At 41.8% G+C, this 27223-nt stretch overlaps 1 protein-coding gene across 2 annotated transcripts in view; it reads left to right on the top strand.

Moving 5' to 3' along the window:
• The window catches only part of LOC131946620 (uncharacterized), a 44060-nt gene that overhangs the window by 5420 nt on the left and 11417 nt on the right, over positions 1 to 27223 (top strand). The window contains exon 2 of one of the 2 annotated variants that reach the window (XM_059307537.1): positions 3430 to 3572. The gene's annotated coding sequence lies outside the window, so the exon portion shown is untranslated. Of the gene's footprint in view, positions 1 to 3429; positions 3573 to 17122; positions 17350 to 27223 lie in introns of those variants that run through there. The other variant, XM_059307538.1, reaches the window with a different exon arrangement.

Genomic DNA, 27223 nt, shown 5'->3' with positions numbered 1-27223 from the left:
AGACGTCATATCGTCAGTAAGAGATACCGAATCGTAACTAAAAACGCCCCCCCCTCCCCCTAATTATATGTATTGTTTCTAGCTAGTTTATAAGTCACTGTGGTAGTGCTGGTAGTGGTGCAACAAAATACAAAGGTTGGTTGGTTAGGTAACAGAAACAGATGAACTCTACTTCATCTGTAATCTGGACTTTCAGGGTCTGAAAGGGTACTTAAATGTATACTCAAAGTACTCCCGTACATCGCTTTGTACATATACTACTTTATACGGATGGGTAAACCCGCACACCACTTGGTCACCAGTAATACTGGTACTGGATGGCGCCTGTTACACTTCTTATATTGCCATCCCTTGTGCACACTCATTATCTACACACGATACTTGCACTCATTTATGCAAGTTTATTGTTCTAAAGAACTACCTAAGCAACCTAGTACACCCCCTATCTACTGCAAATTACACCCCCCTCATCTACATCACATGTCATCCCCCCCCCCCCCGTCTACAACACATTACACCCCACATCTACAGCACATTACACCCCCATCTACTGCACATTAACCCCCCACCCCCATCTATAGCACATTACATCCCCACTCCTCATTATATTATCCACCACCTCTAAAGTACCCTACTCTACCAAACTCTATAACGTCACATTTCACTTAATCAACTTCAACTCAACGTACCTCATCAAACTCTTTCTCCTAACACACTCATAGTACCTAGATACTCTTCACATAGCTTCCAACCGCTGCCCCTTCTGTTTCCAATATCCCCCACCTCCCCCACACAGTTTCCAATATTCCCCACCTCCCCCACACAGTTTCCAATATCCCCCACCTCCCCCACACAGTTTCCAATATCCCCAACCACCTCCTCACACACAAGTCCACATACACATAACTTACACCGGTCTGCCAACACAATGATCTGCCGATTGTATTGATTTTATATTTCCCACACGACACACACAGCTTCGTTACAGCCGGGCCTTCTCATCTAGTCAACCCATGCAGACTGTCTGGTTATTTACCAACCCTTCACGTGACAACCTGGCCTTCTCATCTAGTCAACCCATGTAGACTGTCTGGTTATTTACCAACCCTTCACGTGACAACCTGGCCTTTCCATCTAGTCAACCCATGTAGACTGTCTGGTTATTTACCAACCCTTCATGAGGGACCCATCCCTCTGTAGAAAGCTAACTTTCGATGACACTAAGAAGAGTTCTAAAGAAAGCCCTGTGCCAATATTCTAAGTTTTTGGTCACTGGATCTAAGCACATAGAATCTACAGCTCTTTTATGCTGCTTTCATAGTCTACAGTATTTTTTTAAGAATGCACAGCTTTAGGCATCTGAAAGCTCATAGAATCTATACTACCCTCAGTACATAAAAGTACTGTTACACCAGTACCAAATTATTCCTAACATTGTTTGACTAATACCCACCAAACATTCCCCTCTGGCACCCATTACCCTCTGGTACCCACTTCCCTCTGGTACCCACTTCCCTCTGGTACCCCCTCCCCTCTGGTACCCACTCCACTCTGGTACCCACCAACATTCCCCTCTGGTCCCCACTCCCTGTGGTACCCATATCCGCCACATCATGTTTCGCGTTTTGTCTCTACGTGGCAGCATTGTGACATGTCACTTGCAGCCAAAGGAAAAAGGGGGGGGGGGGGGGGGGTGGGGAGGAGGAGACCCCGTAAGTTAGCCGCAAAACACGTGACCAAAATTCTATTCTTAGACACTATTGCCGGATGGCATTTTTTTCTTAAAATCATGCTTTTCCTTGTCTATTTAAATAGCCGTACCTCACTATAAGGCTTGGTGTGGAACTCTTGGTTTCTTGTTTCCATAGAATAGAAATCTTGTCTTGTTACTAGTGCCCTCAAATGCCGAGCTCAGAGAAACTAAAGAGGGCAGTGAATGTATTACAAGACATAATTATAACAGCCTACCACGTACTCCAAATGAAAGCTACCTTTTTAGACCTTTGGTCAGGAGTAGAGAAAGTAGAGTTGTTGTTTTTTTGTGACCTCGGCTTATGAAGAGATAGTGTGCTCACTTCGATGTTCTACCACCTTCTAGAAAATGTGAGAGACAATTTCACATCTTCTCTACGGCTTGTCTGCTCTAAAAGTGTAATTTTTATTTTTAAACCCATAAATAATGAAATATATCGTGCTGGTTTAACAAATACATATATCCAGCCTTATGTATTATTTATAGAGTCCCGTTTTCAGTCATGAGATTATATCACAGACGTATTAGTTATTTTCCCAGTGTAGGTAAAAAAAAAAAAAAAAAAAAAAAAAACCCTTGCTAGATCTATATGTCTATGTTTTGGTGAGAAGGGGAACAAACTCCAGCTCATGACGTCAGCACTGCCGGCCGGCCCCGGGAAAGGTATCACCTTGTGAGTATTGGATCGGTTGCAACAGCTAGTCGGTCCCGTGGGGGGACGGGTCGATACGGTGCGCGTGCCTGCCACCTCAGCAGCCTGTCAGTTTTGTAACGCAAGATGTTCCCGCCGTGTTTCGGCCGGAGTGGAACTGTGCCTGACCCGGCCAGCGAGACCTCCACCACCAGCTGCTTGACCTCCCAGAGGTCCAGCCGTTGGTGTCCCACAGCTGTAGCCAGATGACTGCCCTCTCAAGGTCCCAATGCTCCGACTGCCATCCTAATGCCCTGACTAGTCCAACATCTTTATACCTTGACTGCCCTCCCAATGCCCCGACTGCCCTCCCAATGCCCTGACTGGTCCAACGTCTTTATACCTTGACTGTCCTCCCAAAGTCCCAAAGCCTTGACTGTCCTGCCAATGCCCTACTGCCCTCCCAATCAACTGACTGCCCTCCCAATGCCCTACTGCCCTCCCAATGCCTTCACTGCCCTCCCAAAATCTTGACTACTCTCCCAACGTCCCGATGCCCTCCCAATGCCCTGACTGCCCACCCGATGCCCAGACTACCCCCCAATGCCCTACTGCCCTCCCAATGCCTTAATGCCCTTCCAATGTCCTGTCTAATTTCCCAATGCCCTGACTGCCCTCCCGATGCCCTGACTACCCTCCCAACCTCCCAAGGCCTTACGTCTACTAGAAAATGGACATAGGATATTATTATGGGCTTCTATATCAACATTCTCCAACAGCTTCTATATCATCAAGCAATCGACCGATGGTCTAAATTTAGTAATTCTAATTCAGTTGACCCCTCTAACTCTAAGATTTCCTAGATAGTGTTCGGCCTAGACCCCCCTCCCCTACTTTTCTAACGCCCATCGTTTAGAAAACCTCTGCTACTCTAGGATCACCACCCCGACTTTTGACCAACAATAAGCCTGATCTCTTCAACTATGTGTTACGTATTAATTAACTATTATAAATAAATATTTAATAATTATTTTATCTCTTGCAGCTTCCCCACAACACAGCCCTCAAAAACAGAACTCTCCCGAAAAGACCTGACCCCCAAAAAGACTTGACCCCCAAAAAGACCAGACCCCTAAAAGACCTGACCCCCAGCAAACAGAAGAATGCATGTTTTATGAAAAACTTCCGGTAAGTTGCCTATTGCCCTATACGCTAGTGAGAAATAAAAAAAACGTTTCAAGAATGAACCTTCGACGTGTATGCTGAAAACATGAACTGTTTTTTTTTTTTTTTTTTTTTGGTGTGTCTCAAAGAAACAATCTTTTGCATAATATTACAACAAACTTGTTCCATCTTAACTTACAGAATAATGTTTTGGTCGTTAGCGACATAATTAAACTGAAGAACACTTTTTAAAGTTTGTATACAACTATTTTGGTAGGAGAGAGGCTTATTTACATCCTTCTGTTTAATTAAACCAATTCTTTGTTGTTGTTTTTATCTACAAAATGCCATTCTTCCCTCCTTTTCTCTACCCCCCCTACACCTCAGTCTCTCTTCTCTCCTTCCGTTCTCACATTTACTCTCTCCTCCTCATTAGTATCTCCCCCCTACTCAGATCCCTGACCTCTCCTTCCTCCACTTTCCTCCTCAAGTCTTTCTCTTCACCTACCTCTTCTCCCTTCTCTCTCCTCCTTTGTCCTCTCCTTCCTCACAGCCACTTTCCTCCCCCTCCTCATGTCTCCCTCTTCTCAGTCTCTCCCTTCTCTCTTCTCTCCCTCCTCACAGTCTTTCCCCCCAAGTCCCCCTCTTTACCATTCATAGTCTCTCCTCTCTCCCACTTCGTCCTCTCCCCCTTACAGCCTCTCCCCTCCCCCTCCTTAAGTCCCCCTCTTCTCCATAATCACTCTCTCTCTCTTCTCCCCCTCACAGCCTCTCCCCTCCCCCTCATTAAGTCTCCCTCTTCTCCATAATCACTCTCTCTCTCCCCCTCTCTCTCTCTTATCTCCCTCCTCACAGTCTTTCCCCCCAAGTCACCCTCTTTTCCCTTCATAGTCTCTCCTCTCTCCCACTACGTCCTCTCCCTCCTCACAGCCTCTCCCCTCTCCTCCTTAAGTCTCTCTCTTCTCTATAATCTCTCTCTCTTCTCTCCCTCCTCCCAGCCTAACCCCTCATGTACATAGACCATCCCCCCTCTAGCCTACCTTCATGTTACCTGACGTTTCCCCACGTTGCCTAAGGGCACCAGACGTAATGGCAGTGACACGACCAACCCCACCCAGCTCAGAGCAGGAATTTAGTATTAAATAACACTAGGAGGCGGGGGAGGGACTTGCTGTAAGGTCCTGTTGTTCTCTTGTTTTCAATTGGTTGTTATGTTTGTTTCGTTGTGTTGGTGCCCGTTTTCATTTTTTAATGTGTTATTTTTTTTTCTTTCTCTACCTTTTCCTCAGAGTAGGGCTAATTGTGGCGGGGTTTGTTAATTAACTCATGAATGTGTTAAAATGATTAGTTACTTGTTTTAATTTTACTCTTTGTTTCAATGTTGTTGTTTTTTTTTAAATCGTCACAGTCGGAGTGCTTTTAAAATATATTTCGTGATCTTTTGATCCTAAACGGAAAACCCCAATTTAGACATCACATGATCAGTGTTTGGTTTTGTGGTCGTAGGTAAAGGAAGAGTATTTAGTGACCACAATCAGCAGCTGGTTTCATAACCACAATCAACAGCTGGTTTCTTAACCATAATCAACAGCTGGTTTCATGACACTAATCAACAGCTGATTTCATGACCATAATCGACAGATGAAATCATGAACATAATTGTAATTCTATTCAAAAGCTGATTTCGAGTCCATAATCAACAGCTGGTGTTGCGATCGTTGATCATAGCTCATGAGCAACTTATCAACCGTTGGTCTAGACTTCACAACTGTCAGCTGACTGGTCAGTCTTCAGCAGCTACTGGTCAGTCGTCACCAGCTACTGGTCAGTCGTTACCTCGAATATAACCTTTAAACCTCACCTCGCCACCTCATCCCCCCCCCCCCCACAGCATCTACAATGGCTCTACATCTCCTGTAAAGAAACCCCCCTCTCTGTCTTACGAACCCTCACCCCCATCCCGTCCAACAAACCCCCACCCCCTCTCCCTAATGAAGCGTGCCGACTAGAAACCAAATCCTCTTTACTCCCACCCCGTGGGGACGCGTGCCTCCCTGACCCAACCGTCTAATCCGAGTTTACCCCGCTGCTTTGAGAGACGGCGAAAAACAAAAGAAAATCCAGATAGGTCCGGATTAGGACATTCTTGGTTGGTTGTTTTTTTTTTTCTGTCGGACTGGCTACTGTTTGGACTTCCGGGTGACTGTGTCTTTATTGCTTGTATTGTGTGGTGGGTGATTTTGTACTGCGGGAGACTGGATAGGTACTGACGCTAAGAGGTGGAGGGTGATTTTGTACTGCTGGGGACTGGATAGGTACTGACGCTTAGAGGTAGTGGCGCAGTAGAGGATAATTTTGTACTGTTGGAGACTGGATAAGTACTGACGCTAGGAGGTAGTGGGACAGTAGAGGGTAATTTTGTACTGCTGGGGACTGGATAGGTACTGCCGCTAAGAGGTAGTGGGACAGTAGAGGATTTTGTACTGCTGGGGACTGGATAGGTACTGACGCTAAGAGGTGGAGGGTGATTTTGTACTGCTGGGGACTGGATAGGTGCTGACGCTAAGAGGAGGAGCAGTGGCGGATTAAGGGGGGTGCTGAAAAGGCTGCAGCCAGGGGCCCCCGATTTTTAGGGCCCCCAAATTTACCACCTAATTTCTAACACTTGCACACACGTACGTATAAATACCACCGGTCATCACCTCCTACCCAGATGTTGTTTATTTAAAGCCGACGCTCCCTAAAAATAACATAGTCCGGACCAGCGATTGCTTATGACAATAAAATGAGTTGATTTTAGCGTTTAAAAAAAACACACACAGTAGCCGAATTGTGACAAATGATTGACCGATCTTTTAAAAACACGCAACAATCAAAAGTTATTTCGTCAGATCGCGTCACTCGGTGGTAACAAAAATATATAAAATAATACTGTATAGGCCTCTAGGGTTTACATTGTGAATTACCTCTCACTCTCAAGCATTCAGACAATCAGATTTATAGGCTAACCCTAGCAATCAGTGGAAACATTCCTGACCATTCTTTAAATTGTGTTTAAATGACAAGCCATTTTATTTACCAAATAAAGGCCACACAAATGTATTGTTCTCCATGAAAAAAAAAACCTTCAAAATGCCCCGCCCCTCATCAGCTGTCGTCGTTTTCTGCTCGCAAAATGTTTACATAAAGCAAAGCTCCCTAGCATATTGTACATGTTCTTTCTGGCACACAATTTGGTTGATCAACTAATTTCAGGAAATAAAACACTGAATCTTTACAGACAAGAAAAACATTTGTTTTACTTGAACGTGTGATTGTATGAGTGATCAGTCTAATGGCTTACAAATGGCGATTTAATCCAAACGTTTAAGGCAGGAACTAACCTGTTTTGAATATTAGTTATTTGAAGTAAAGTGTAGGTTGTTGCTTTATTTGCCGAATAAATAAGAATTAAAACAGAAACTAGACGGCAGATGGGAGCTACAAAGGATATGGCAAGGTTTATCTCAAGAGTACAGAAAATTTTCTTGTAAGGCCATAGCTCATTAGCAGTGGCGGATTATGGAGTTGAACAGGAAGCACCCAAATTCGGGGGCTCCAAAAAATTTTCTTATCAACAACAGTAAAAATAATTTTCCTTCCGATTTTCTTATAAGCTATTTTCTTCTAAATTTACAAATACGAAAGAATGAGGTTTTTTTTCTCTTATGAAATAAACGTCTGTCACTTAGTCGGACATCAAGCCACATACTCTACATTTTAAACTTAAACTGTCATCGCTTCATGTCAAACATTGTTTATTTAACGTGAGCTCTTCCTAAAATAATAATGAGTTTCTGATTGATTTTGATTAGTTTATTCGTTTTTCGTTTCATTTCACACACACACACATATATATATATATATATATATATATATATATATATATATATATTTGGGGCGCCCCGCTCAGCCTTAATCCGCCCCTGGGTGGAGGGTTAGAATGATAATGAGTTGGCGGGGGATGGAGAGAAGGTTGTGTGTGTATGAGTAAGGTTTATAAGAGATTATAAGCAATAATGTGAAAATAAACCTTTTCGTTTAAAAAGGCCCATAGACGACCATTGCTATAGCAATGAAGTGAAGATGTACTTTTCTTTTATAAAGTCACCAAGAAGTGTTTTTAAAAATTGTTTTGAACAGAGGTCTATGCGTAGAAAATACATCAATAATTTGACCAACCATCCATTTTCTGTCTGGTACCATATGTTACTTTACTGCAGAAAAATAAAAGTAAACTCTCTCAACATCCTTTAAAATGCCGTTTGTTTAATTAAAATCTTTTTTTTTAATGCGACAGCCAAGCTAATTTTTTTAAAAATAAAATCGCCTAAAACACGGCGTTTGTTTTTTTAAATACTCATACACAAGTTTTGATGACGTCATAGCGATGTATTATGGCTGCACGAGTGTTGCTATAAATAAATGGATCCAGAAAAAGAAGAAAGGGGAAGAAGAAAAAAAAAACTCTCCATAGCCGAGTGTCTTTGGGTCCTCCCCACCCCCTCCCTTCTTGTCCCCCCCCCCCCCCCCCCCCCCCCATAGTGTGCTGGATTGGACAAAGGTAGGAAGCGTCTTCGGTGCCTGAAGCCCCAACGCTGGCGATAAGAGGAAACCCAGAGATGTGTGTAGTGGAGGGGGGAGGGTGGGAGGGAGCAACAGGTACTAGGCACGCACCTGTGTCGTGCTGGAACGACAGGTGAACGGGGTCAGACACTGCCAGTTGAGAGAGAAGGAGGAGGTGGGGGGGGGGGGGGGGGACACACAAAATGTGCTCGCATACTTCACTTGTTCTCTGAGCTGTTTGAGGAAGTGGGAGGGGAGGGGTGGGGAGTGGTGGTAATCTGACATTGTCTCTTGAATCTTTTTGATGTTTAAATTTTTTTCCCTTTTCGGTGTTTTGGAGAGAGAGAAAAAAAAATGAACCCGTGGAAATATTATATGGCAGGTTGTACACGGAGTGTTAGAGACATTTTGTGCAGTTGTTTTGAAATCTTCTTTCTGTTTTGTTGTTGTTGGTTTTTTTTGTTTTTGTTTTTTTTTTATTTTTTTAACAGGTAAAACTTGTGTTTATAGACGGAATCTACTTGTCCTTAAACATTTCCAATTTTTTTTAAATATATGTTTTTTCTAAAAAATTTGCGCACCGTCCTCCCTACCCCCCACACCTCCCTCCCCCCCCCCCCCCCCAAAGTTGTCAACCTGTGCTCACTTGTTGTGTTCCCCGGTATGAGAGCTTGAGGCAAAAATATTAATGGCGTCGTCTCTATGGTTACCGCTTGAACGACAAGTCTGCTGGGGTATAAAAAAATTGTTTTAGTATTATATTGTTGAATTTAGTCGCTTGAAGGCATATTTTTTATGTTTGTCATCTTTCTTTCCCCCCCCCCCTTCCCCCCTCTAGCTCACTGTCATCTTCTGTTCTCTTTCTCTTTACCAGAAATCTAATGAGTAAATATGTATTATTTTTTTAAATTTTATATTAGACCGTAGAGAACCTTATTTCTACTTGATCCTGTCTTCCAACTTCCGAGCCTGCACCTCTTCCTACTTTCGATTCCACTTCCCACTTTCGATTCCGTCTTCCAACTTACGTGCACGCCCCCTTTTCCTATTTCCTTTATTGACCTTTTAGTAGATTTTTTTCCCAACAAGTTCTATTTTAGCTATGTAACTAAGTAGCACAAGTTGTTTTAAAAGAACATTTGTGGGTCCATTATCCTAATTCTTGACTTTGTAGCGCTTTTCCCTTCTAATCATTTTACAAATTGTCATGTTTTATCATTCACTGGACTGTATGCGGCATTGTGGACTCAGGTTGAAACAGGTTTGGTAATAGATTCGGGTAACAGGTTGGTCGGAGGTTGGGTAGAGGTTTGTAGCAGGTTGCTATCAGATGGAGTAACAGTTTGGGTAATAGGCTGGGTTGCTGGTTGGGTTGCAAGTTGGTTGTAGGTTTGCGAGATATTTTGGGTAACTGTTTGCGCGTTAGGTTACATGTTGGTCTCAGATTGGGTTGCAGGTTGGTTGTATGTTGGGTAGCAGGTTGGTTGTAGGTTAGTTGCAGGTTGGGTTGCAGGTTGGTTGTAGGTTGGTTGTAGGTTGGTTGTAGGTTGGTTGCAGGTTGGGTTGCAGGTTGCGTAAGGTTGGTTACAGGGGACAATAAATGAACGAGATGTGAAACTGTTGTTTTATAAACCCGCTGGTAGGTTTAACGTTCTCAGCGTGTGATGGGGTGAAGTTTATACCCTGATAGGTTTTAGCTGTGTGTTGGGATTAAGGTTATAATCTGTAGGTTTAGGGTTACACGTTTTGTTTGGTTTAAGGTTATAATCTGGTAGGTTTAAAAGTATATGTTTGCTGTGGTAAAGTTTTTAACCTGATAGGTTTTTAGATTACTTGTGTTCAGATAAAGGTTATAATCTGGTAGGTTTATGTGTGTTGGGTTTAAGGTTATAATCTGGTAGGTTTAAGATTACTTGTGTTGGGTTTACGGTTATAATCAGCTAGGGTTAAGATTACTTGTGTTGAGATAAAGTTTATAATCTGATAGGTTTAAGATTACCTGTGTTGAGACAGGGGTGGCGCCCCGGCAGGCGCAATTAGTTTTTTTTCTCTATATACCGGTATATAAATATAATAGTCGATTTTGGTTTGACAGCGTTCATCCGATCGCCATCAAACTTTGGTGCGTTCATTAGAACACTCTGTGGAAAAAAGAAATTGAGGGAATTTCTGGGGAGGAGCTGAATCTGCAAGAGGAGAGGTTGCGATTTTTTCTCTATGTACGGTACTTAAAAATAAAAGTCGACTTTGGTTTGACACCGTTTATCCGATAGCCATGAGACTTGGGGGAGTTGATTAGAACACTACCTGGAATGGTTCTGCAAAAAAAAAAAAAAATATTTTCGCAACGGCGGCGCCACGGGAGGGTGCGATTTTTCACTATACACACACATTCTGTGGATAACTCAAATCTAACAATAAAGTCACACTTCTAAAAATAACTTTGTAACGCGAGGAAATCCGTCTGTACAGTTTCGTCATCTTGCGAATGTTGAAAAAATATTTTTTTGTAAATCAAGGAACCATCCTGTAGAGTTTCGTCACTTTACGAATGATGCAATTAGGCTAGCATCTATTTTTAGAAGATCCAATCAGAAATTGAGATCGAGCATCTAATAATACACCATTAGTAACGTTAACAAGTTGCATCATTTATTCTGATGTTAATAACTTGTCAAATGATATTTTTTTACGTGTTAAAGAAACCCTCCTTTTGATTATTGTCACATTAGCGCATGACGCAATCTGCATCATTGTTAACAGGATGCTATTTGGCACGATGGCGACTGTTAGTTTTAAGGAGCCAGGGTCCGTACGCAGCGCCTTTGTGGTAGTGTAATGGGGGGGGGGGGGGGGGGGGACTCATGAGAGCGCCCCTCTACGTCCCTGACACATGGATGGTCACCGAAGTGTGTTCTACCTCATTATTTCGGTGAGTGATTAATGTACACTCAAGGTTTTCATGCGGTAGTGTAGGTAAACCCGTGTCCTGATATTTTTTATCCTAGCGCAGGCATTGTTTACATTGCAATAACTCACTTTAAGGAAACAAGGTCATGCCTCTAAGAATATTACGTCGGACTTTCTTCTATTCTCGCGGCAACGCGCGGGGACGGGTACGCTGGTGTGTATATATATATATATATATATATATATATATATATATATATATATATATATATATATATATATATATATATATATATATATATATATATATATATATATATATATATATATATATATATATATATATATATATATATAATCATACATTCGCATACCAGGAAAGAGAGGAGGCTTGTGCGGAACGTGTAAATGGAAACACAGTATGTACACACACACATAGATACACTGTGTACACAAAGCCACCGTGCTGTATACACAAATGCTATTGTGTCAAGCATCCCACCTGGCACCCCCCCCCCCTCCTACAGACACCCTCACGCCGTAATCGATTCCGTCCTCTGTCCCCCCTCAACGACACCCTCACACGGTAATCGATTCCATCCTGGCCTGCTCGAGTACCGCGCGGTATTGAGGTGGATTCCCTTCGATACCCCCGGCAGGAGAGGAAACACGCGTTGCCACCGAACAATAAGCGGGAGTGGATCAGATCTCTGCAACAGATGTGGAATTTGGATGCCAACAAATTAGGCGGGGATTGTTCCAGATCAATATCGCAGAGAAGCCTCCCCCTTCACCGCGCGGCAACAGCTGGGTGGACTCGGGGGGTTTTTTGGAATCGATATGCGAATATATTAGATATTTGTAGCCAGAGGCAGTTCCAGTGTTTAATAATGGGGGGAAAATATATCCGGGTTTTTTATTAGTGGACGGTATCGATTTCTTTGTTGGCGAGTGGTCTGTCCTAGAGGTTGGTCCGCATGTTGTAGCTCCGTGCCATCGTCTGCTAGTGGCCAGGTTTTTTAAAATACTAAAATCTCTTTTTTTTTTTTGTCGTCTGGGTTGCCGGTTGGCACAGGCTTAATGTCGCCGGCATCTGCTGCCGTAGTATTTACAACGGTTTATTGTTATCTGGGGGGGGGGGAGTTTTACTGGAACTGAATTCCCCCCCCCCCCTTCCCTCTCCGACATGTTCCGTTATACTTTACTAGACGATTTTGTCGTTGAGCCCACTTTTCAATACGACAAAGACACTTAAGACGTGTTACTTGTAGTTAACTTGTACGTTTTTCTGTAATTCTATGTTAATAAGGTACTATCATGCGTAAACTTGTACTTTAAATAAGAAAATGAAGTCTTTATCGAAAGTAATTGAATATTTCCGGTATTTTCCGTTATATGGTAGCAGACAGCAATTATCCGTCGTTTTGTCCACAAAAACCCGCTGTAATCGTAACACGCCAGTAAAAAGACCTAGATAGAAATCTACAAGTATCTAATGACTAGCTGTAAAAAAAAAAAGCTGGACTCCGAATAGCTGCTAAAAACCACTTACAAGTATCCAACATGGCGAATAGCCACTGGCGCCGTACTCTGCCCAGCCGGTGCCCACTAATGGAAACGAGGCTTCTTTTTCCCCCTGGAAATTTAATTAAAACCACCACACAGAACGTGTAATCCGGGACTCCTAAATGAATTTTTTTTTATCAATAAGCTCTGCTGGTATTGCAGCCATAGTAATTTTCTTGTGCTTGTGTCTATTGACGTTTCTGTATGGGGTTTTTTTTCTTCCTGAGCCCTTTTCGGTTTTTTTTGTTTTATGTGCTAGAAGCCATCCGGACTTGTCTAAACATACAGCGTTGATCAGCTACATGGTCGTGCTTGTATAATACAACATACATTTTATATCCCCTCTCTTAGACTTACTCTATGTTACCTCATATAATATTTGCATAGACCCCAGCGTCATATTATATAACATATCTAGGACCCCAACCCCTTTCCCCCAGTGTTTCTTCCAGACTTTTTTCTCCGGGTTGGGGGGGGGGGGGGGCAGTTGAAATTTTCGGGGGGGGGGGGGGGCGGTAAAAAATTTCGGGGGGGGGAGGCTTCGCCCCCCCCCCCCCCCCCCCCGAAGAGATGCCTGGAAGAAACTCTGCTTTCCCCTTATGAACTACCAAACATTTTGATAAATGTGTGAACGTAAACATGTTGGCTTAGTACAGGGGTCTCCAAACTTTTCAGTCCGAGGGCCGCATTAACTATTAAATTTCAGTTCGGGGGCCAGTTTCTTCCAGGCAAGTCGTCTGAGCAAAGTTCCTCAGCCATCACCAACAAACGTTTTTTCCGTGGACAATAAGATCTCCGCGGGCCGGATGAAAGGACCTTGCGGGCCGTAGTTTGGAGACCCCTGGCTTAGTACATTAAAACATTGAAAAGTCGCGACGTTTCGTATTGTTTTCAACGGCAATTATATATTAGTTATTTATGCCAATCAAACCATGCAACTATTATTTCATGATTTTAGCTAAAATAAGAAAAGAAAATCGGAATCAGTGTTATACGACATAGCTCAATATTTACCAGATATAACGCTATATAACGTCAGCTTGACCCACCCCTCGTGCTCTGTAATATACGCACCACCTCTTTTTTCATGTTAAAACAATGGAGTTGGTGTTTGTTTTTTAATTCTTGTGTTTCCTTTTGACAACTTCATTCTTTTTACTCCTTGTGGAGAATAGGGCCTCAACCACAACCTTTCATTTTGTCCGGTCCCCGGCTGTTGATTTTATAGCCTCACTAGACATCCATGCCTTTCTTTATATTCTGATGTAGCCATCTTGTCTGATGTAGCCTGATGTAGCCAGCTTGTCTGATGTAGCTTGATGTAGCCATCTAGTGTTGTGTAGCAATCTTGTCTGATGTAGCCATCTTGTCTGATGTAGCCATCTTGTCTGATGTAGCCTGATGTAGCCAGCTTGTCTGATGTAGCTTGATGTAGCCATCTAGTGTTGTGTAGCAATCTTGTCTGATGTAGCCATCTTGTCTGATGTAGCCATCTTGTCTGATGTAGCCTGATGTAGCCATCTAGTCTGATGTAGCCATCTTGTCTGATGCAGCCATCTAGCCTGGTGTAGCCTGATGTAGCCATGTTGTCTGATGTAGCCATCTTGTCTGATGTAGCCATCTTGTCTGATGTAGCCTGATGTAGCCATCTAGTCTGATGTAGCCTGGTGAATCCATCTTGTCTAATGTAGCCTGATGTAGCCATCTAGTCTGATGTAGCCTGATGTAGCCATCTAGTCTGCTGTAGCCATCTTGTCTGATGTAGCCATCTTGTCTGATGTAGCCTGATGTAGCCATCTAGTCTGATGTAGCCTGATGTAGCCATCTAGTCTGCTGTAGCCATCTAGTCTGCTGTAGCCATCTTGTCTGATGTAGCCATCTTGTCTGATGTAGCCTGATGTAGCCATCGTGTCTGATGTAGCCTGATGTAGCCATCTTGTCTGATGTAGCCATCTAGTCTGATGTAGCCTGATGTAGCCATCTAGTCTGCTGTAGCCATCTTGTCTGATGTAGCCATCTAGTCTGATGTAGCCTGATGTAGCCACCTAGTCTGGTATAGCCTGATGTAGCCATCTTGTCTGATGTAGCCATCTTGTCTGATGTAGCCATCTTGTCTGATGTAGCCATCTAGTCTGATGTAGCCTGATGTAGCCACCTAGTCTGGTATAGCCTGATGTAGCCATCTTGTCTGATGTAGCCACCTAGTCTGGTATAGCCTGATGTAGCCATCGTGTCTGATGTAGCCATCTTGTCCAGCTGTCTCTACACTACTCGATACCTCCCCGCATTGACTGACGCGACGCAGTTAAAAAAAAACTTTTTAAAAAATCGTTTCAGTAATTAAGGCGGTGCACATTAATGAAGCATAAAACTATACGATCGATGCCTCTCTGCTGCTACAGGCGTTGCCATTTTTTTTTTTGGCTTACGTAAAGCCGCGTGGTTTTAGAAGCTTCTCATTGTGAAATCATTATGTACATCTAGGTATACATACAGTTGTATGTTGTGTGCATATAGATGTACATACAACTCTATGTTGTGTGCATTACAGTTGTATGTTGTGTGCATATAGGTGTACATACAACTCTATGTTGTGTGCATTACAGTTGTATGTTGTGTGCATATAGGTGTACATACAGTTGTATGTTGTGTGCATATAGGTGTACATACAATTGTATGTTGTGTGCATATAGGTGTACATACAGTTGTATGTTGTGTGCATTACAGTTGTATGTTGTGTGCATATAGGTGTACATACAGTTGTATGTTGTGTGCATATAGGTGTACATACAGTTGTATGTTGTGTATATGTAGTTGTACATACACGTGTATATTGTGTGCATATAGGTTGTATGTTGTGTACTTACAAGTGTATGTTGTGTGACCCTAGGTGCATACAGTTGTATGTTGCAGAGCTCAGGTCTAGGTGCCTCTAATTAGCCATCGCTTAATTAAAAAGTACACTTTCACTTTAAAGAAATCATTATTTTAAACGACGTTCGTTAAAGTAGTTATGCATTTTTTTTAATTAAAGAACTTTTTACCTCTATTCATTTTAGTCTATTGTAAAAACAACGTCTTTGAAATGTATATGCAGCGTATGTAATTACGGAGATATTCTTTGAATTTTGTTTTTCGCTTCCTGTTGAATGACATGTGAAGTGTAAAATGTGACGTGTGAAATGTGACATCTGAAGTGTGAAGTGTGGCGAGATATTTGTTTATTTGTTGCCACTATGGCCCAAGGCTAAGGTCAGAAAAAACTTCAAATTTCAACACTGGAGCTACAATTCGTGTTTGGAACATCTAGTTTTTTTTTTTTTTTTTTTTTTTAAACAATTCACTTCAAGAACTCCAATAACACAAATTCACAGAAACCTCTCATACACAGGATGTTGAAGCTAGCCACTAGTTAGGATATTTTGCCTCCCACAACCAAACTTATAATTTAACTCCGGTTTTAAGTTTACGACAAGGCTTTAAAATTGTGTTATTCCTTAATAGTTTTTTTTTATTAAACACTTTGTGAAATGGGATTCTTATGTAATAATGGTGAGAGAAACGGTCACGAATTGTTTTACCACGATGTCTTGATAGATTCATGGACAGCGTGGTCGAATGGTAGAGCGTTTGGTTGATAGCCCGAAGGTCTAGTGTTCTAATGCGTACCCGACTTACGTTGGTGAAAGTAAGGGCGGCTGGGCTTAGCGTTGACCATGCTATACGGCGAGGTCAAGTAACATGTGAACTCTACTTCATCTGGCCAATTGATCGCTAGGTCTAAGGAGGAAATTTACTTAGTAAATCTGGTAAAAAAAAAAAAAATAATTTTTCCAAAGAGAATAAATTCCTAGGCTTGTTTTAAATAAGCGGAGCGTCTTTTTAATTTATCATAGGGTGGTGGGTCGTCACACAATCACCACAAAAAAAAAAACGGCAAACCCTTCCTTATTTAAAAAGCGTCATACTTCCTCCTCCCCCTCCTCAGTACCATAGGTCACCGGACTGTAAGTGGCGTGCACTGATTTTTCAGGCTCGGTAAACATTCATCAATATCTGCTACTTTCTTTTCTTCTTGCTGGAAGAGTTCAACCTCCCATCTCCCACTATCCATCTCTTCCCATCACATACTTTCATTTTACAGCACCCCCCCCCCCCCTCATCAAACTGCCTTATTTTATCTGCTATTCACAATACGTTCCAGTTCTGGCTATGAACTGCCATCTTTTAAAAATGCCCTCCGGGTCTGATTTTTATCTGTCGCCGTGGTCCCGTCTGTCTACTTCATCTCCCCCCCCCCCCCTTCACGTCAAATTTCTGCTCTGGATGACGTTTCGATTCCTACTGGATCCACCTTACCCGAACCCCCCTCTTCCAAGAAATGGAGAAGTCCCGCCGCTCGTGGCCACGCCCCCGTCTCGCCTTTCCTCCAACCACGGCCGTCCGTGAGTAGACAAACGAGCTCATCTCTCACGCGCTGATCACGACAAAAGGCGGGTTTTATGTGGGCCGGGGGGAAGCTACGTCCACCCAGCACCGTTTGATTTTTTTTCATGTGGGCTATTCCAGACTGGTCACTGGCGGTGCAGACGCGACGTCACCTGACGGGACAGTCATTATCGTCTGGTGTCATTTCGGTAGCAACAGCGTCCCAGTTCTCGATCACACTTGTTTAAATTTTGTCTGTGTTTTCGTCGCCTTCCGGATAGCAGCTGAAATGGTAAGCCAGGATTAACACATCAATAACGTAACATTAACATTTTAATTAAAGCATTGAACTTTAAAACGCGGTACCTAAAATCTAGAATCTTGATCTAGATTTTAGATGTTTAATTTTTAAATTTGTCAAGCTCCTTAACGAGTGATACCTACTTGTAGCACTTGATAGATCTAGATTCTAGATCTATTTCGTTCAATTGTGTTAAAATCTTACACAGTAGCTCTTTTTTATTTGTGCTGGTTTATATAAATATATTTGACTATTGATTTTTAGTTAATCAATCTGTTACACTCTTGTGTTTAAGTAAATTGACTTAGATCTAGAATCTAGCTAGATCTAGACCCATTCATCTGAGCAATACCACTTCAATTCATGGTTTAGTTAGTGGGTCAGATCTCAGTATTATTATTGCTATACTAAACTTAGATCTAGATAGATCCTAGATCTAGATCTGTTTACTATTTTACGTACTGTATTCATGAAGTTAAATGATGCATGGTTTAATATAATTTAAAACAATTGTTTGATACAATTCGTTACTCAAAAATCACAAGGTCCTACCTAATTGATACTAATTAATAAAACGTAACATGTATTGCATAGGATTATGTAGATGTGAGGTGAATGTGCAGCTGTTGATCACCACCATAATAGACCTCTGTAAAAACTTAATGTTTTTTATGTTTGATTTGCCGAATAGTTTTGTAATACATTCCTGTGTCTTCAATAAGATACATTATCTTTAAGATATTAAGCCCCCCCCCCCCCCACCTTTTAACATCTTCACTACTACTGTGTATTGCACGGAACATAGATTTGACCATAACCCTAACCTTCTTTAAAGCTCTGCTATTGGGTAAGGCTAATCGATCTGAACCGATTTCCTATAAGTCATTTGATGTAGATCTATAATAAAATTACTTTTATCATGCATGAGTCTCAGGCTTAATTTGGGGCGTTTGCGTTAGCTTTAGTGTAAATATTATTAATTGACCCGCTGCTAAACAAATAGTAACTATCGAACCTAATCACTACATGTATTCATTCTCGATATAATTTTTTTCTCTTCATTATTCTCAAGTATCTTTAATTTAACATTGCTTTTTTATTTCATCAAGATAACAACTGAAAATTGCATTACACTTAAACCGTCACCTAAGAGTGTTAAACTAATCTTCATTTAGTTTTTTTCGTTTTGTTTTGAAAACCTCCCCTCGCCCATGTCTTCGGTCTACATTGATGAGCGAGTCCTTTTTAAAAAAAGGCAACAATGGTATCGCCCGCGTGGCGTGACGTCTCCTAATTTCGTGTCTATAGATCGTGTTTGCTTCCTGTACATTAGCTCGATTGTCCCATTCTCACACAAGCTGGCCCCCTTTTTGTCAGCTTCAAACTGGCAGACGTCTTTGTAAAGGGGTCTACGTTTGGAGTGTTTCCATGATCGTCTGTGGTTGTTTTAAGTTGGTTAGGATAGATTGCATGAGGCATAACAAATCCACCTCTCCCCACCCCCAATCGTCTTAGATTGCATGAGACAAATCCACCACTCCCCACCCCCAATTGTCTTAGATTGCATAAGACACAACAAATCCACCTCTCCCCACCCCCAAATTGTTCTTCCATAGTCTCATGGTGACCTTTTTGTGTTGGTTTGGGTGCTAACCTTTGCTTACAAACGTTTTAGTAACGAAACATCTTGGTTGATACAGATTTACATCTAGATCTACTACTGCTTTCCCTTACAAATGTATGTAATCCCTGAAAATCGTTGTTCTCCATTTAGTTTCAGATATAGATCTAGATCTAGAAGCTAGTGATTTTCACCAGATTCAGCAGCTAATACGGTTTATACGTGCTGGTGATTCCTGCTTTTAAAAAAACAAACTCTTTCATTATTGAGTTCTAGTGGCTTTCTTTTTCCGATAACCCCCCACCCCCTGACGTTTTCTCCATCTAGTTTTCAGCTCCGAAAACCGTTTTCAGCTTCTGGTTTCAGCTTCTCCCCCCCCCCCCCCCCCCCACCAAAAAAGTCTATTTTCAGCCTGTAAAGTATCTTAAAATCCCACGTCGTGTTACTAATTTCTAAAGCAGGCTGACATCATTCCACCACTTGTTTAGACACCAGCTAAGTCCACCGCTTCTGTGGTAATCTTTAAAAAAGATAAGCCCTGACCCCCCTCTATCCCTTCTTTATGTTGGTATGTATGTATGTATGAGCTTTAATACTGACCAGCCCCCGCCTTGTTGACGGAAGGGTTTAGTCAACTAAAGTCCGGCAACTATTCACAACCTGTTGACCTACTTTTTAGGTGTCGAACTTGGTCACCTACAGGATCACGTGATACACATAGAAATGGACTTAATTTTCTTGTTTAACTTTCTCCAATCAATCCACAGAAATGGACTTTATTTTCTTGTTTAACTTTCTCTAATCAATCCACAGAAATGGACTTAATTTTCTTGTTTAATTTTGTCCAATCAATTCTTTAAATTCGCTACCCAGGTAGTCAATACAAGGGGGGGGGGGGGGGACTTTGATTTAAAACAAAAATGACAGTTCTAAAAATAAACAGTGACGTCATGTGCTATTTATAAACATGGATTTTTTTTTCGTGTTGCATATTTTGTGCATGTAAATATCAATAGGTTTCCCCATTGGTTCTGTGGTATTGTATGATTGAACCCCCAGACTTCTGAAGTAATCTCAAGAGTTTTTTTTTTTAATTTTTTTTTTTTTTTTTTTTTGCAAGTGTGTGTGTGGGGGGGGGGGGTCGATTTTAGTTACATTACTCTATTGCCCGAGTTGTTACTTATTCAAAAACGTTATTTAACGATGGTTTAAAGAAAGGGAATTTAGAACGGTTTATATGAGTATACGGGGGGGGGGGGTGCACTTTATGCCATTTCTTTCAATTTTTTCTTTTAAAAACTAATGCTTTTTTTTACTGGGTGCTGATTATGTGATCCAGGGGGTTAATTAAGAGATTAAAAAAAACAATTAAAATAAGTTTTAAGATTGTGTGATACGATTAACTTTCCAATAACTTTCGTAGTAATAAATGTAGGGACACACTTTAAAAAGGATAATATTCTAATTCAAGTTGATTTTAAAGGAGAATATTCAAGCTAATTTTAAAGAAGAATATTTAAGCTAGATCTAAATTTAAAGAATATTCAAGCTAATTTTAAAGAAGAATATTCAAGCTAGATCTAATTTTAAAGGAGAATATTCAAGCTTATTCTTAAAGAAGAATACTCAAGCTTATTTTTAAGGAGAATATTCAAGCGAATTTCAAAGAAGAATACTCAAGCTAATTTTGGAAGTTTAGCATCGCTTTATCCTGAGTTCAGGCACTTAACTCCAAGCTCCATCTCACATGACCCATGCCTGTGTCTTGTCTTGTACCACTTGAAGCACCGGATATCTAAGCTTGATACGTCATACCCAAGCCATCCGGACGACATAGCGCGTGGCTGTGTGTATCAAGTGCAGTGATTTCCCCCTTAGCCTGCTACCAGAGTAGTCTACCTTGTAACATTAATGATATTTAATAGTGGACTGTGCCCATACGTAATGGCATATTAAAATTCTAAGACTTAATATTTATTTATTAGTGGACTGTGCTCAAATCATAATGACATTCAATTAATTACTGTGTATGAACGGTAATGGCACATTTAAGTTCTAAGACATTATGTTTATAGCTTTGTTTTTCTCGCGAACATTAATGACATTTAATAGTGGACTGTACCTCAAATGGTAATGACACTTTTAAATTCTAAGACTTTATATTTATAGCTTTGTTTTTCGAGTACACGGAATCGGTTATTTTTCTAGAATCTTCTAAAACGAAATATTTAAGTGCAATGTGTCATTAACGAGTGGGTTATTTCCCCTTAACAAGAGTTGTCTCTGTTGGAATTTCCGTTGTTTGCTCTGAGAGAACCACTCTTTGTGATTTTTTTTTACATTTTTTTTTTAAAATAGAACTACGCGAAATTCTAGAGCAGGGGAAGACATAAAACAATTTAAAAGCACTACAGTACTTGAGTGACTCATCCATTTCCCGTCACTGCCGGTACCTCAAGATGATGGACAGAGCGGACTTTGTACACCAGGCGATAGGACAAGCCTTTGAGACACAACCGGATCTTCCCTCTCTCCCTCTCTCTCTCGGTCGAATCCGTTATCTTTTAAAAATGGAGAGATGGCTTGGGCTAATTTTGGAAACGGTTCTTGTCGTGGAAGTACCGCACGGCTACACACGCATCCTCACGTGTCGCTTGTCTCATTACGCCTCGAGGGGTGTGGACGCGTCACTGCCCCCATTTCGGTGACGTATGTCGCCGTGACGTCAAGATCAACCCCCGGCATTGTCTCGACCGGGCCACTGTTTGCGGTGCCATCTTTAATTTTAGATTCTTGACACATCGTCAAGGTTAAGATCTCTGTGTGTGTGTGTGCGTGTGTTATCGGATTAGCTGTACCACGAGACGAATAGTTTACATTGCGATACTAAATAGTTTGTATGTAATTACGCGAGTGGCTTTAAAACGAATGTGTTTTCTCCCGATCAAAATAGATAAAGAAGCACGCTGTGCCAGATATACTTAAGCCCCCCCCCCTTCCCTATACACACTTTGAAATTTCGCCCCTCCCCTAAAGTTTCGTCTTAAAACAAGATGTAAATAAATATTTTGATATAGTTACAGTACTCCTGGGAAATCGTAAGCTCAATGGCGATCGATATTTGCTTTCTCCCCCCCCCCCAGAATCATATTCAGTAGTCCAACACTGGATGCTTACAAAAGGCCACTCCTCACTACCCCCACCCCTGTCTCGTATCACCTCCCACTACCATCACCCCAACCACGTCTCTACCATCACCCCAACCACCCCCTCTCTACCATCACCCCAACCACCCCTCTCTACCATCACCCCAACCACCTCTCTACCCTCACCCCTGCTTCATATCACCTCCTCTCTACCATCACGCCAACCACCTCTCTACCATCACCCCTGCTTCATATCACCTCCTCTCTACCCTCAGCCCAACCACCTCTCTATCATAACCCAACCACCTCTACCTCCTCTCTACCCCCACCCAGCCACTCCTCTCCCCCTCCCCAGCCAGAACTTTCCCTTCACCCATTACCTACCTAAGTTTGTCTTTTAAATCGCGCAGGTACACCTCAAGGTCTTGTGAACACACAAAAAAAAATCACCACCCCTTCCCCTTCCATTGTCTTGTAATCAATGCTATCATCAGTACACCTAGAACCTGCAATGAACCAAACTCCACCCCCCCCCCCTCCCTTCCCTCCTCAATATTCAAACATTCAGCGCTTGGGGCACTTCTAATTACAATACACCAAGTCTTTGTGTTTACTCAGAGTATTGTGCCCCTGCCCGCTGTCTACCATACCGTCGACAGCCTCCAACTTTGCGGCATGATTTAAAACAGTGGGACTACCTTGGCATAATCGAGCTGACTTATTATCTGGTATAATTGACTGGGGAAAAGTTATGTTCGTTTTTATGGGTTCAAATAGTGGTCATGGTATTATTAGACTATGCTCAACTTCTCCTTTTGCTGTAGTGCTAGTATGGACTAAACTGGCCAACCGATAGTTAGGAATGACCGGCGTTTGTTTAGTCTTGAGTGTGCATAAGAACAAAGTTCCTAAACTTCTGATGGCCTAGGAATAGCATTCCTTTTTACCAAGAACAGCATTCCTTTAATCCTGATATTTAAAACAAAAAAATTTCTCATTAGTCTTAATCCACCTTCCTACTCCTCCCCCTCCCCCTGCCCTTCCCCCTGTTTGGTTAGAACCAGGATTGACTGTCTCTTTTCCTCCCCGGTGACGTAATCAACCGCCGCCCCGTGACCTGTTTTACCTGAGTGATTAGATCCACCTCCCCTTTCCCCCGCGGCCAAAGATAGCCATCTGAGAGGGTGGGGGTGGGGGTGGGGGAACCTTTGAACGTTTTGTTCGAGCCATTTTCTCCCCGGCACTAGTGGCATCGGGGGGGAGGATGTATAAGTCACGTCTGTCTGTGCGTGTGTTAGTGGACATTAAGGCAGTGACTTATTACCGTGTGATTGAAAGGTCTGACAAACTCACATAGCCAGAATGGTAAGATGGACTTCGTTTGTAATGCCCAGACTTATTTAGCCTAGAATGCTCAGACCTATTATGCCTAGAATGCCCAGACCTATTATGCCTAGAATGACCAGACGCTATTATGCCTAGAATGCCCAGACCTATTATGTCTAGAATGCCCAGACCTATTATGCCTAGAATGACCAGACGCTATTATGCCTAGAATGACCTGGCCTATTATGCCTAGAATGCCCAGACCTATTATGTCTAGAAAGACCAAACCTATTATGCCTAGAATGACCAAACCTATTATGCCTAGAATGACCAGACCTATTATGCCTAGAATGCCCAGACCTATTATGCCTAGAATGACCAGACTTATTTAGCATGTAATGCACAGACTTATTTAGATTAGAATACTGTTTTATTAGTTTTATTTTGACAAGAATTTTGTTACTTTTAGCTTCATTGTACTTTTAGCTTCATGGTACTTTTAGCTTTATTGTACTTTTAGCTTCTGGTACTTTTAGGCTACTTTTAGCTTCATACCTTCATTGGTAAGAGGGGATCGCTCTAACACCCTATCCTAATTTTAATTTTCGAATGAGTTGCACATCATAGTTTTCATTGTTTAAAAGATTACAAGTTTAAGTTCTTCGATTATGAGTAAAAGACGTGGGGGAGATAATCTTTAAAAGTATTAAGAACTTACAGTTAGCATAGTCATTGGTGGAAGGGAAAGTGCCCGGGGGGAGGGGGGGGCAGATGGACCGCACTGAATACCGGCACTTAATTTCATCGTTCTGCCCCGTGACCATGATACTTAAATGTCACCAAAAATATCTTCGCTCCCTTACCTGTGAAGCCTGAGCCGATCGTTACCTGAAAATGTCACCAACTTTTCTTCTCTTACCTTCAAGGCATATTGGACCCGGTCCTGATTGATCTTTGGGACTTCACCCCCTTCTCCCTCCCCCCCCTCTAACTTCCCTCTCCCCCTTTCGAATTCCGTACTTGCCCCCCAGCTGTTGTTTTACGTTTGGCTAATGTCTCTCCCCCCTCCCCCCTCTCCTTTAGCGTTTATCCCTTCTTCTCGTACCTGGCGACAGCATCGCCCTGGCTGCCAAGAATTGGGGGGAGGTGGGGGGAGAGGAAAGGTAGGGGGAGGTGAGGGGGGGGGGTGAAGAAGAAAGAGCCAGCCTTTAGTTGACAGAAGTTTGTTCTGCGCTGTAGATGCTGCCAACTGGTGGTTCCTCTACAGTTGACGGGAGCTTTTTTTTTTTTCGCTTCTTCTCTTTTTAAACTGTGATCAAACGTGAAATTTTTTTTTCTTCTTTTTCTGTCTTGTGGGGTCGGTCGCCTTGTGGACCGGCATTCGCCAGGCACGTCAGCGGAAACATGGAGGTAGGGCTAGAGCTAGTCACTCAATTTAGGCATTAGCTTTGTTGTGTTGTTTTTTCCTATGTTAGTCTGTTATTTTTTTTAAAAAGTTAACTAACTCCTTCTCGGGTGAATACCTCGGGAGGATTATCTTCCCTTCCATGCCTTTGCCTAAACGCAACATTGCTGAATAGGTCAAAGGTCTTTGACGTATCTGTTGTCTATGAAGTATTTTGGAATTCTGAGTCGTTTTGTCCTCATAGTGAGGCCTTAGATCTACATGTTATTTACTCTAGTAGAAGCGTTTTTTCTCCTTTTTGTCTCCGCATATAGGCTATGTAGGCCTATATATATATATATATATATATATATATATATATATATATATATATATATATATATATATTATGGATAGATAGATAGATAGATAGATAGATAGATAGATAGATAGATAGATAGATAGATAGATAGATAGATAGATAGATAGATAGATAGATAGATAGATAGATAGATAGATAGATAGATAGATAGATAGATAGATAGATAGATAGATAGATAGATAGATAGATAGATAGATAGATAGATAGATAGATAGATAGATAGATAGATTTACACACTGTATTATACGGTATGAGAATACACAGATAACTCGCCACCCTCAATTAAGAGTTGTATCCCTTACACGTACGTGTTGCTATGCCACTTGTCGCCATCTCCAAGAAGTCTATTTTGTTTAGAAAAACAAACACTCTCAAGTACTCTTTAAAAGATACGTCAATACAGAAATGACTTCAATTTGAATGGAATAACTGTCTATTTCTTTTTTTTTTCCGTCTCAATTAGACAATGCTGGTCGCGGCTCAGTGCCCAACGGAAACGCTGGGGCGATTTTCGTTCGCTTTTACTGTCGGTTTTTTTTCCCTCCATTCAGGTCTCCGAAAATAAACGATCAGTTATAGCCCGGGGCTGTTGGCGTTGACTGTAAGCTTATGTCTGAATAAAGGAAATTGAAAGGAAAGTTGAGGGGAGGGCTAGACTTGTGTGGGGGGGGGGGGGGGGGAAGGAGCGACGACTACTGTTGAGGAGACGGGACGACTTCTGTGGGAATCAAGAATTTCTTTCTCACGTCTGCGATGTGTCTACGTCATGTGCATTGTCTCGTGAATGGTGGTGTAATGCTCTTGTTGATTAGCCGTACCCGCATGTTCATTACCCTAAAAACCTAACTATATTGGTTTAGTTTATCGCTGACGTTGATATTAGGTTATATACTGATGGCATTGCTTGTCGATAAGAAGCTGGTTCTTATCGGTTATGTATACCACATGTGTATATAGCCTGACCCCTGACCTCCAGACACAATACTAAAGTATTGAATCCTTCGTCAGACCTGACTGTCCTTTGGTTAGTTGATTTGGGGGGGGGGGGGGGGGCTTGTTTCTTGTTTCTATTAAATTATCAGTAGAATCACCCAATATTATAGTATAACATATATACTTTCCAAACATGTCCTGTTCATTCCATCACAAATGCGGTGTAGATCTATTACTACCAGCATTTTATATATTATAGACCTTTTTGTTGTCGTGTCCTATATAGTCCATTCTACAGTCGTGTCCTATATAGTCCTTTCTGCTGTGGTGTCCTATATAGTCCTTTCTGCTGTGGTGTCCTATATAGTCTTTTCTGCTGTCGTGTCCTATATTGTCCTTTCTGCTGTCGTGTCCTATATTGTCCATCCTTTAGGCATTTAGAATCACTGCTGTCGTGTCCTATATTGTCCTTCCTGTTGTCATTTAGAATCACTGCTGTCGTGTCTTACACAAACTCAACTACGAATGTTCTATCAAAAATCCGACTACATGTCTTATCTATTAAGTCAGCCACGCACTCATACCTTACAACCACACCCACCAGAAACCCACCACCCTTATTGTATGCTAAATCCTAGATTCCAACACTAATTTTAACGGGTTCCACTTCAGAATGTGCTCTAGTTAACAATAGCCAACGAATTTAAAAAAAACAACAACCCTAGATCGGATGAATTTAGTTTCCGGAATAAATAATCACTGCAGGAATGTTTTCTATTTTTTTTTTTAAATCTTCGCTTCGACATGTCTGCCATCCACCCACTTCCACAAAATGGCGGGAGATAAGAGCAGGTCCCTTCATGTTCTGGATAAATCACATGGCCCCAGTGGCTGATACCGAAGAACTATCTTCCTCTTCGACCTCGATTGAGTGGCCATTGTCACAAGATAACATGATAGGGCCCTTTCTGGGCTGGATCGAATCTGGCCTAGATTTTTGTGTCAGCGCCGAGGTCTTGAAGTCGTGCACACACTGGTTCTGTGAGTGCTCCGTGCAAAGATTTTTTTAAAAT

Source organism: Physella acuta, unplaced genomic scaffold, assembly GCF_028476545.2.
Source record: "Physella acuta isolate Inbredline_101_S28 unplaced genomic scaffold, ASM2847654v3 ptg000566l, whole genome shotgun sequence".
NCBI lineage: Eukaryota > Metazoa > Mollusca > Gastropoda > Physidae > Physella > Physella acuta.
The sequence above is the reverse complement of the archived record's forward strand: the minus strand, read 5'-3'. Positions and strand labels throughout refer to the sequence as shown.